Raw genomic sequence first — 9,177 nt, 5'->3', positions numbered from 1 at the left:
CAGAGAGTGACAGCTCTGATGACAGTGACGTGACAGTGACAGCTCTGCTGACAGTGACGTGACAGTGACAGCTCTGCTGACAGTGACGTGACAGTGACAGCTGCAGTTTAGCAGAAACAGCTGCAGCGTGACAAAGCCAACATGACTGTGACAGAGGCATCTACAGCGTGACAGACTGTCACGCTCCAGCATGACAGCTCTGGTGTGACACAGAAGGACACTGTCAACGTGACAGAGACTGACAGAACCGACGCAGACCGCTTTCCCAGTTTAGGGGGTGGGGGGGGGGATGTTGCTAGTCCTCAGCTCCCTAAAAATGTTAACTTTGAAATGATGGGTCAGGTGATTGTGTTGTGGAGAGGGGGGGGGACGGGGAAGGGGGGGTGACAGGGGAGGGGGGGGGCCGGGGGAGGGGAGACAGGAGAGGGGAGACAGGAGAGGGGAGACAGGGGAGGGGGGAGACAAGATAGGGGAGAGGCCACTTTGTCTCAACTCACCCCCTCCCCCCCCTCCTTGGCTCAAGCCCCCCCCCCTACCTACCCCTTCACCTGACTTCAACCCCCTCCCCCCCCAACCTCATTATCACCATGGAGCAACTCAGTTAACAAGGCCATTCAAGTCTAACCACTACTGAAAGCATGCTAACAAGCTTTAACTACCTACGTGACATAATGCACAAGAGAGTCCTTAACGACCTAACCTAATTACACCTCAATTAACTCAATTCCATTTCGAGAAAGTTGTTATCAATTACATACAGGAAGACGGGGACCCGGCACAGGCGAGCCTGGGGGGGGGGGGAGTTCATCAAGGACTTATACGAAACCTTTACATCTTTTCCTCGAATACGTGGGCTTGGTCGGTGTTTATTGAATAGTTTACGGGGCTGGAGGTGCAGTTGGTCATTCTCCACCCACTACTAATACCCCCTGCCCACATACCCCACCCCTACCCACTACTAATACCCCCTGCCCACATACCCCACCCCTACCTACTACTAATACCCCCTGCCCACATACCCCACCCCCTACCCACTACTAATACCCACTGCCCACATACCCCACCCCTACCTACTACTAATACCCCCTGCCCACATACCCCACCCCTACCTACTACTAATACCCCCTGCCCACATACCCCACCCCTACCCACTACTAATACCCACTGCCCACATACCCCACCCCCTACCCACTACTAATACCCCCTGCCCACATACCCCACCCCTACCCACTACTAATACCCACTGCCCACATACCCCACCCCTACCTACTACTAATACCCCCTGCCCATATACCCCACCCCTACCTACTACTAATACCCCCTGCCCACATACCCCACCCCTACCCACTACTAATACCCACTGCCCACATACCCCATCCCTACCCACTACCAATACCCCCTGCCCACATACCTCACCCCCCTACCCACTACTAATACCCCCTGCCCAGATACCCCACCCCCCTACCCACTACTAATACCCCCTGCCCACATACCCCACCCCCCTACCCACTACTAATACCCCCTGCCCACATACCCCACCCCCCCTACCCACTACTAATACCCCCTGCCCACATACCCCACCCCTACCCACTACTAATACTCCCTGCCCACATACCCCACCCCTACCCACTACCAATACACCCTGCCCACATACCCCACCCCTACCCACTACCAATACCCCCTGCCCACATACCCCACCCCTACCCACTACCAATACCTCCTGCCCACATACCCCACCCCTACCCACTACCAATACCCCCTGCCCACATATCCCACCCCCCCTACCCACTACCAATACCCCCTGCCCACATACCCCACCCCTACCCACTACCAATACCCCCTGCCCACATACCCCACCCCTACCCACTACCAATACCCCCTGCCCACATACCCCACCCCTACCCACTACCAATACCCCCTGCCCACATACCCCACCCCTACCCACTACCAATACCCCCTGCCCACATACCCCACCCCTACCCACTACCAATACCCCCTGCCCACATACCCCACCCCTACCCACTACCAATACCCCCCGCCCACATACCCCACCCCTACCCACTACCAATACCCCCTGCCCACATACCCCACCTCTACCCACTACCAATACCCCCTGCCCACATACCCCACCCCTACCCACTAAAAATACCCCCTGCCCACATACCCCACCCCTACCCACTACCAATACCCCCCGCCCACATACCCCACCCCTACCCACTACCAATACCCCCTGCCCACATACCCCACCCCTACCCACTACCAATACCCCCCGCCCACATACCCCACCCCTACCCACTACCAATACCCCCCGCCCACATACCCCACCCCCCCCAGATCTTACCTCTATCGCCACGACCCGTCTCTCCCACCTCCTGACCGCCCACGGGCTGACCACCTGCAGGGCGGCTTGGAGAGCAACGTGGGTAGCGGGCAGGGCGTGGGCGGCTGGCAAACCCAAGCTGGCTGAGTCTACATGATGACTGCGGGCGGCTTGGCTTGAGGTGCGGCTGCGGGCGTGCGGGCGGGGGTGGGAGACTTGGCTTGCGGTGCGGCTGCGGGCGTGCGGGCGGAGGTGGGAGACTTGGCTTGCGGTGCGGCTGCGGGCGTGCGGGCGGAGGTGGGAGACTTGGCTTGCGGTGCGGGTGGGTGGGTGACTGGTCAGGTGCCGCCCACTGCTCACAGAGGAGATGTGTTGATCCAGCAAGTCTTTCAATCTGATGGAAGGAGCCCGAGGGTGTAGTATACTTCCTGTGTGTGTGTGTGTGTGTGTGTGTGTGTGTGTGTGTGTGTGTGTGTGTGTGTGTGTGTGTGTGTGTGTGTGTGTGTGTGTGTGTGTGTGTGTACTAGTTGTGTTTTTACGGGGGTTGAGCTTTGCTCTTTCGGCCCGCCTCTCAACTGTCAATCAACTGTTTACTAACTACTTTTTTTTTTTCTTTCTCCACACCACACACACCCCAGGAAGCAGCCCGTGACAGCTGACTAACTCCCAGGTACCTATTTACTGCTAGGTAACAGGGGCATTCAGGGTGAAAGAAACTTTGCCCATTTGTTTCTGCCTCGTGCGGGAATCGAACCCGCGCCACAGAATTACGAATCCTGCGCGCTATCCACCAGGCTACGAGGCCCCCCCCATCCACCAGGCTATGAGGCCCCCCCTCGTGTGTGTGTGTGTGTGTGTGTGTGTGTGTGTGTGTGTGTGTGTGTGTACTCACCTAGTTGTGCTTGCGGGGGTTGAGCTCTGGCTCTTTGGTCCCGCCTCTCAACCGTCAATCAACAGGTGTACAGGTTCCTGAGCCTATTGGGCTCTATCATATCTACACTTGAAACTGTGTATGGAGTCAGGCTTCACCCCATCGCTTCCTAATCCATTGCATTTGTCAACCACTCTGACACTAAAAAAGTTCTTTCTAATATCTCTGTGGCTCATTTGGGCACTCAGTTTCCACCTGTGTCCCCTTGTGCGTGTGCCCCTTGTGTTAAACAGCCTGTCTTCTATCAACCCTGTCGAGTCCCTTGAGAATTTTGAATGTGGTGATCATGTCCCCCCTAACTCTTCTGTCTTCCAACGAAGTGAGGTTTAATTCCCGTAGTCTCTCCTCGTAGCTCATACCTCTCAGCTCGGGTACTAGTCTGGTGGCAAACCTTTGTGTGTGTGTGTGTGTGTGTGTGTGTGTGTGTGTGTGTGTGTGTGTGTGTGTGTGTGTGTGTGTGTGTGTGTCTGTAATTACCTAAGTGTAGTTACAGGATGAGAGCTACGCTCGTGGTGTCCCGTCTTCCCAGCACTCTTTGTCATATAACGCTTTGAAACTACTGACGGTCTTGGCCTCCATCACCTTCTAACCTAACTTGTTCCAACCGTCTACCACTCTGTTTGTGAAAGGGAATTTTCTTATATTTCTTCGGCATCTGTGTTAAGCTAGTTTATATCTATGACCTCTTGTTCTTAAAGTTCCAGATCTCAGGAAATCTTCCCTATCGATTTTATCAATTCATGTTACTATTTTGTATGTAGTGATCATATCACCTCTTTTTTCTTCTGTCTTCTAGTTTTGGCATATTTAATGCCTCTAACCTCTCCTCGTAGCTCTTGCCCTTCAGTTCTGGGAGCCACTTAGTAGCATGTCTTTGCACCTTTTCCAGTTTGTTGATATGCTTCTTAAGATATGGGCACCACACAACTGCTGCATATTCTAGCTTTGGCCTAACAAAAGTCGTGAACAATTTCTTTACTATATCGCCATCCATGTATTTAAAAGCAATTCTGAAGTTAGAAAGCGTGGCATAGGCTCCTCGCACAATATTCTTTATGTGGTCCTCAGGTGATAGTTTTCTATCTAGAACCACCCCTAGATCTCTTTCTTTATCAAAATTCTTTAAAGATTTCTCACATAACATATAGGTTGTGTGAGGTCTATGTTCTCCTATTCCACATTCCATAACATGGCATTTATTAACATTAAATTCCATTTGCCAAGTGGTGCTCCATATACTTATTTTGTCCAGGTCATCTTGAAGGGTATGACAATCATCAAAGTTTCTTATCCTTCCTATTATCTTAGCATCATCAGCAAACATGTTCATATAATTCTGTATACCAACTGGTAGATCATTTATGTAGACAATAACCATCACTGGTGCAAGAACTGAACCCTGTGTGTGAGAGAGTGTCTCCCAAGATTCACCCACAGCTGACTGGAATGGCTCATTGCAGTGCACAGTGCACTGATCTTGTGCACAAGCCTATTTCTGTTAACCCTGGATGTTGGGTATCTCCAGAATGCCCACTTAACCAGGGACACTTTCATAATACGGAGGCCAGTATGTCCAGGCAGGAAGTAGATACAGGGAGTTAAGCATACTTGCCACCAAAGGGTCAGTGAGTACGTTGGCTGGTGGGAGCGTGGGACAGAGGGGAGACGCCAGCACCGTCTGACCTCTGGGGTCAACCGGCGCGATGGTGACTAACAGCTATGACGTGGTCGTGACGTGTTCATGACGTCACTCCTGCTACTGCTCATCGAACGAGCTAATATGATTGGTTCCCGCCCATTTGCTGCAATGCTATTGGTCAAATTGTAATCCCCTTGTGTGTGCCCCACAAGACGCCCTGAGCTTCAGGCAAAACCATTCTTGTGAGGGATCTCTTGCAAAGAGGACGTGTAGCTGTCTATCGGTCTATCGGCCAATAGACTGAACAACCGTCCATTCCTCACCATCAAGTTAACTCAGCGTCTTAAGAATATACCCCATACTCGCCCAAAATCACGAGTGTGAATATATTGTTCAGAAGCCTAAAGTGACAAATCACCAGAGTGAAACAGACTGGTATGAGGTAACCCCTGGTGACAAAGATCATTGTGAGTGACTTAGAGTGAACTAAGGCAGTGCCGCCGCCTAAGTAACCTGTGTGTGACTTTACCACAAGTGTACCTGCATGGTACCACAGCCGCCGCCACTCGTCCCGAGCGTGTACCTCAGTACCCCAGTACCCCAGTACCCCAGTACCCCAGTACCTCAGTACCCCAGTACCTCAGTACCCCAGTACCCCAGTACCCCAGTACCCCAGTACCCCAGTACCCCAGTACCTCAGTACCCCAGTACCCCAGTACCTCAGTACCCCAGTACCCCAGTACCTCAGTACCCCTGTACCCCAGTACCTCAGTACCCCAGTACCCCAGTACCCCAGTACCCCAGTACCCCAGTACCCCAGTACCTCAGTACCCCAGTACCCCAGTACCCCAGTACCCCAGTACCTCAGTACCCCAGTACCCCAGTACCTCGAGACGCCCGCCGCCGCCCTCACTACTGCGTGACGTCACCACCTTATTCACCGTCAGTGTCAGTGTGTGTGCGGGCGTCTGTCTGTTAAGCATACAGCCCGCCCTACTGCGAGTACCCTCTGTGTCTACGAGCGACACCAGGCCACCTACGAGTGCTTGTATAAATGTGCCTGAGTGAGTGAGTGAGTAAGGAAAGGTACCTTATCTGTAAGTACAAGGTCTTGTCATTGTTTTATTGTGTGTGTGTTGATCTGAGGGATCAACCACAGTTCTCACCTTCTCATACCTGTCACAGGTCATAGGTGAATCGACGGTGAATGCGTGTTTATCTGTGTGGTATCACGGCATTTCACTCGACTGTGAATGTGAGCTTCACATACACAACACATTTAGTTATTGTGTGACATTATTATGGTGCATGTTATTGCCTGTCCCATTGACAGTGTATTTGTTGATTTATTGCATATCATCAGTACCGAGTATCCGGTTGGAACTCTTGTGATCCCTTTGCATACCGGCAGTTAGGTTGCCGTGTTAATGATTGGCTGTCAACTGTGTTAAGTTAGGTGTTTCTCCACGAGTGGATACGAGTCGTTTAGCCAGACGTCAAGAGTCTCGCTAACACAACCATAGCTTTGCTGACGCCAATCTAAAGTAAATCAAGCACCCTGTGTATTAGTGGTTAAGTTAGTAAATAAACTTCTGTTAAGCTTTATGCGGTTATTATTATTAACATCTTTATTGACAAAATTAATTACAATTTTGCCTAATCTGAGGATTTTGATAGTCTTATTAAATTGAGGTTAATGCTGGTATTCACTGTCACGCAGGACAGAGGGTCATACATAAGACAATAGGTCTAAACTGTAGGCTGAAGCACATATATATCATGGTTACAATCAATGTTTTAATGTGTGGATATGTGAAAACAACTTTCTATTGTGCACTGCCACACAAGTGCAGGGATGGGTTCATAAGTGATACAGCTTAGAATATAAGTAGAAATTGTTCTTCATTCTTTAAAATGGACAAGCAAATTTGGGGTAAATTGTTAGGATGTCGTCCAGAACACCTGAGTCAATAAAATAGTTACACAGTTGGTGGTACAAGAGGCCAGGAGGTCTAAAGTCCTTTACGGTTTCACATTCATCAATATAGTGTTCTAGAAACACCGCTTTATGCGGTGTTTCCGTTGAACCACTTCTGAATACTGCCAACATTACTCAAGCCTTCAGCTCTAAGTGTCTTCAACACCGAGTTGCCTATAAGTCACTAAACTATAAATGTGATGAGGACCCTAGGAGTCCCTTAAAGTGTTAAATCATTGAGGAGATTCCAACGATCAATGTGGACCAGGACCAGGTGAGGCTAGTCTGAGAAGAGACCCTCAAGGACTCTAACTCGACCTTGCTCCCAGGCCCTGTACGGTTGCTCTCGTATTTTATATTCTGCAAATTCCGACAGCTTCGTGAAGCGTCTGCCACATGTACATTGGCGACGTACGCATTGCAGTCGTGAAAGCAAAAAAGAAAACCCCCCTCACTGTGGTACTCCACTTGTGACATTTCTCCAGTCCGATACATTGCCTCTGATCACTGTCCTCATTTTTCTATCAGTCAGAAAATTTTTCATCCATGTTAGAATCTTACCTGTCACCCCTCCAATATTTTCCAGTTTCCAGAACAACCTCTTATGTGGAACTGTTGAAAGCCTTTTTTAGGTCCAGATAGATGCAGTCAACCCAACCATCTCTTTTTTGTAATATCTCTGTTGCTCGATCATAGAAACTGAGAAAATTCGATACACAGGATCTTCCAGATCGAAAACCATACAGTCTGTCTGATATTATATCATTTCTCTCCAGGTGTTCTACCCATATAGTTTTAATTATTTTTTCCAATATTTTGACTATTACACTTGTCAATGATAGCGGTCTATAATTAAGGGGGTCTTCCCTGCTTCTACTATTGTAGACTATGTTAGCCTTTTTCCACACATCAGCTACAACTCCTGTAAACAGGGATGCCTGAAAAATCAGTTGAAGAGGAATGCTGAGCTCAGGTGCACATTCTCTCAGAACCCATGGTGAAACTCCATCTGGACCAACTGCTTTGTTCTTATTTAGCTCCTTGAACATTTTTTCCACTTCGTCTCTAGACACCTCTATGTGCTCTATGTTGTTCTCTGGAATTCTTATTGTGTCTGGTTCCCTGAAGATTTCATTTTGTACAAACACACTTTGGAACTTTTCGTTTAATGTTTCACACATTTCCTTTTCATTTTCCGTGACTCTATTTCCCATTTTCAACCTCTGAATATTATCCTTTACCTACAATTTGTTGTTTATGAATTTATAGAATAGACCTGGTTCTGTTTTACATTTGTCTGCAATCCCTTTTTCAAAATGTCTTTCTGCCTCTCTCCTCACTGCCGTGTAGTTGTTTCTCGCATCTTTGTATCGCTGGTATGTTTGGGGGTTTGGCCTCTTCCTGTATTGATTCCATTTTTGTGTCTTTTGGTCTCTGGCCCTCTCGCACTTTCTGTTGAACCAATCCTGTTTCCTAGTTCTGCTTCTCTGTTTTGGTATAATTTTTTTTGTGCCTTTATCATATATTTCACAAAACTTGACATACATCTCATTCACTTCCTTGCCTAGCAACAAGTTTGTCCAATTATACTCACTAAAAAATTTTCTAAGGTTGCCATAATGTCCTCTCCTAAAGTCAGGTTTTTCAACTGCTTCAACCTTCATATTTTCTTCCAGATTATAACGCATTGCATACTTTATTCCCAAAAAGACATGGCCACTTTTACCCAAGGGAGGAAGGTACTGAATGTCAAATATTTCTTCCTCCTTCCTGGTAAATATCAAATCTAGCATGGAGGGAACGTCCCCTTCCCTCATCCTCGTAGCTTGTTTAACATGTTGATACAAGAATGTTTCCAGGATGAGGTCTACAAATTTACAGGTCCAAAAATCATCTGTTTTAGTTTCATATGCTTCCCAGTCTATGGATTTCAAGTTGAAGTCGTCGACTATCAACAGTCGGGATCTATCGTTATTTCGCTCTCGCTATGATCTCTCTCATTATTGTTATAAGACCTTCTCGTTTACTATCTAGCTCCTCCTTTGACCATGTGCTGCTTAACGGTGGACTATATGCATTTATGATCATTAGTTTATCATCCTCATGGCAGATCTCTAGTGCTATTATGTCAACTTCTTGTGGATTAGCAGTCATTATTTCCTTCACCTTTAGGTGTTCTTTCACCAGCACAGCAACGCCACCGCCTTTCCTAATTTTTCTGTCCCGTCTCCAAATTGAGCAGCCCCTTGGGAATATGACCTCATTTAAAATAACATCTTCAAGTTTTGTCTCCGTGAGTGCAACAATGT

The sequence above is a fragment of the Procambarus clarkii genome, chromosome 14 (genome assembly GCF_040958095.1).
Source record: "Procambarus clarkii isolate CNS0578487 chromosome 14, FALCON_Pclarkii_2.0, whole genome shotgun sequence".
Lineage (NCBI taxonomy): Eukaryota > Metazoa > Arthropoda > Malacostraca > Decapoda > Cambaridae > Procambarus > Procambarus clarkii.
Note: the sequence above shows the minus strand (reverse complement) of the source record.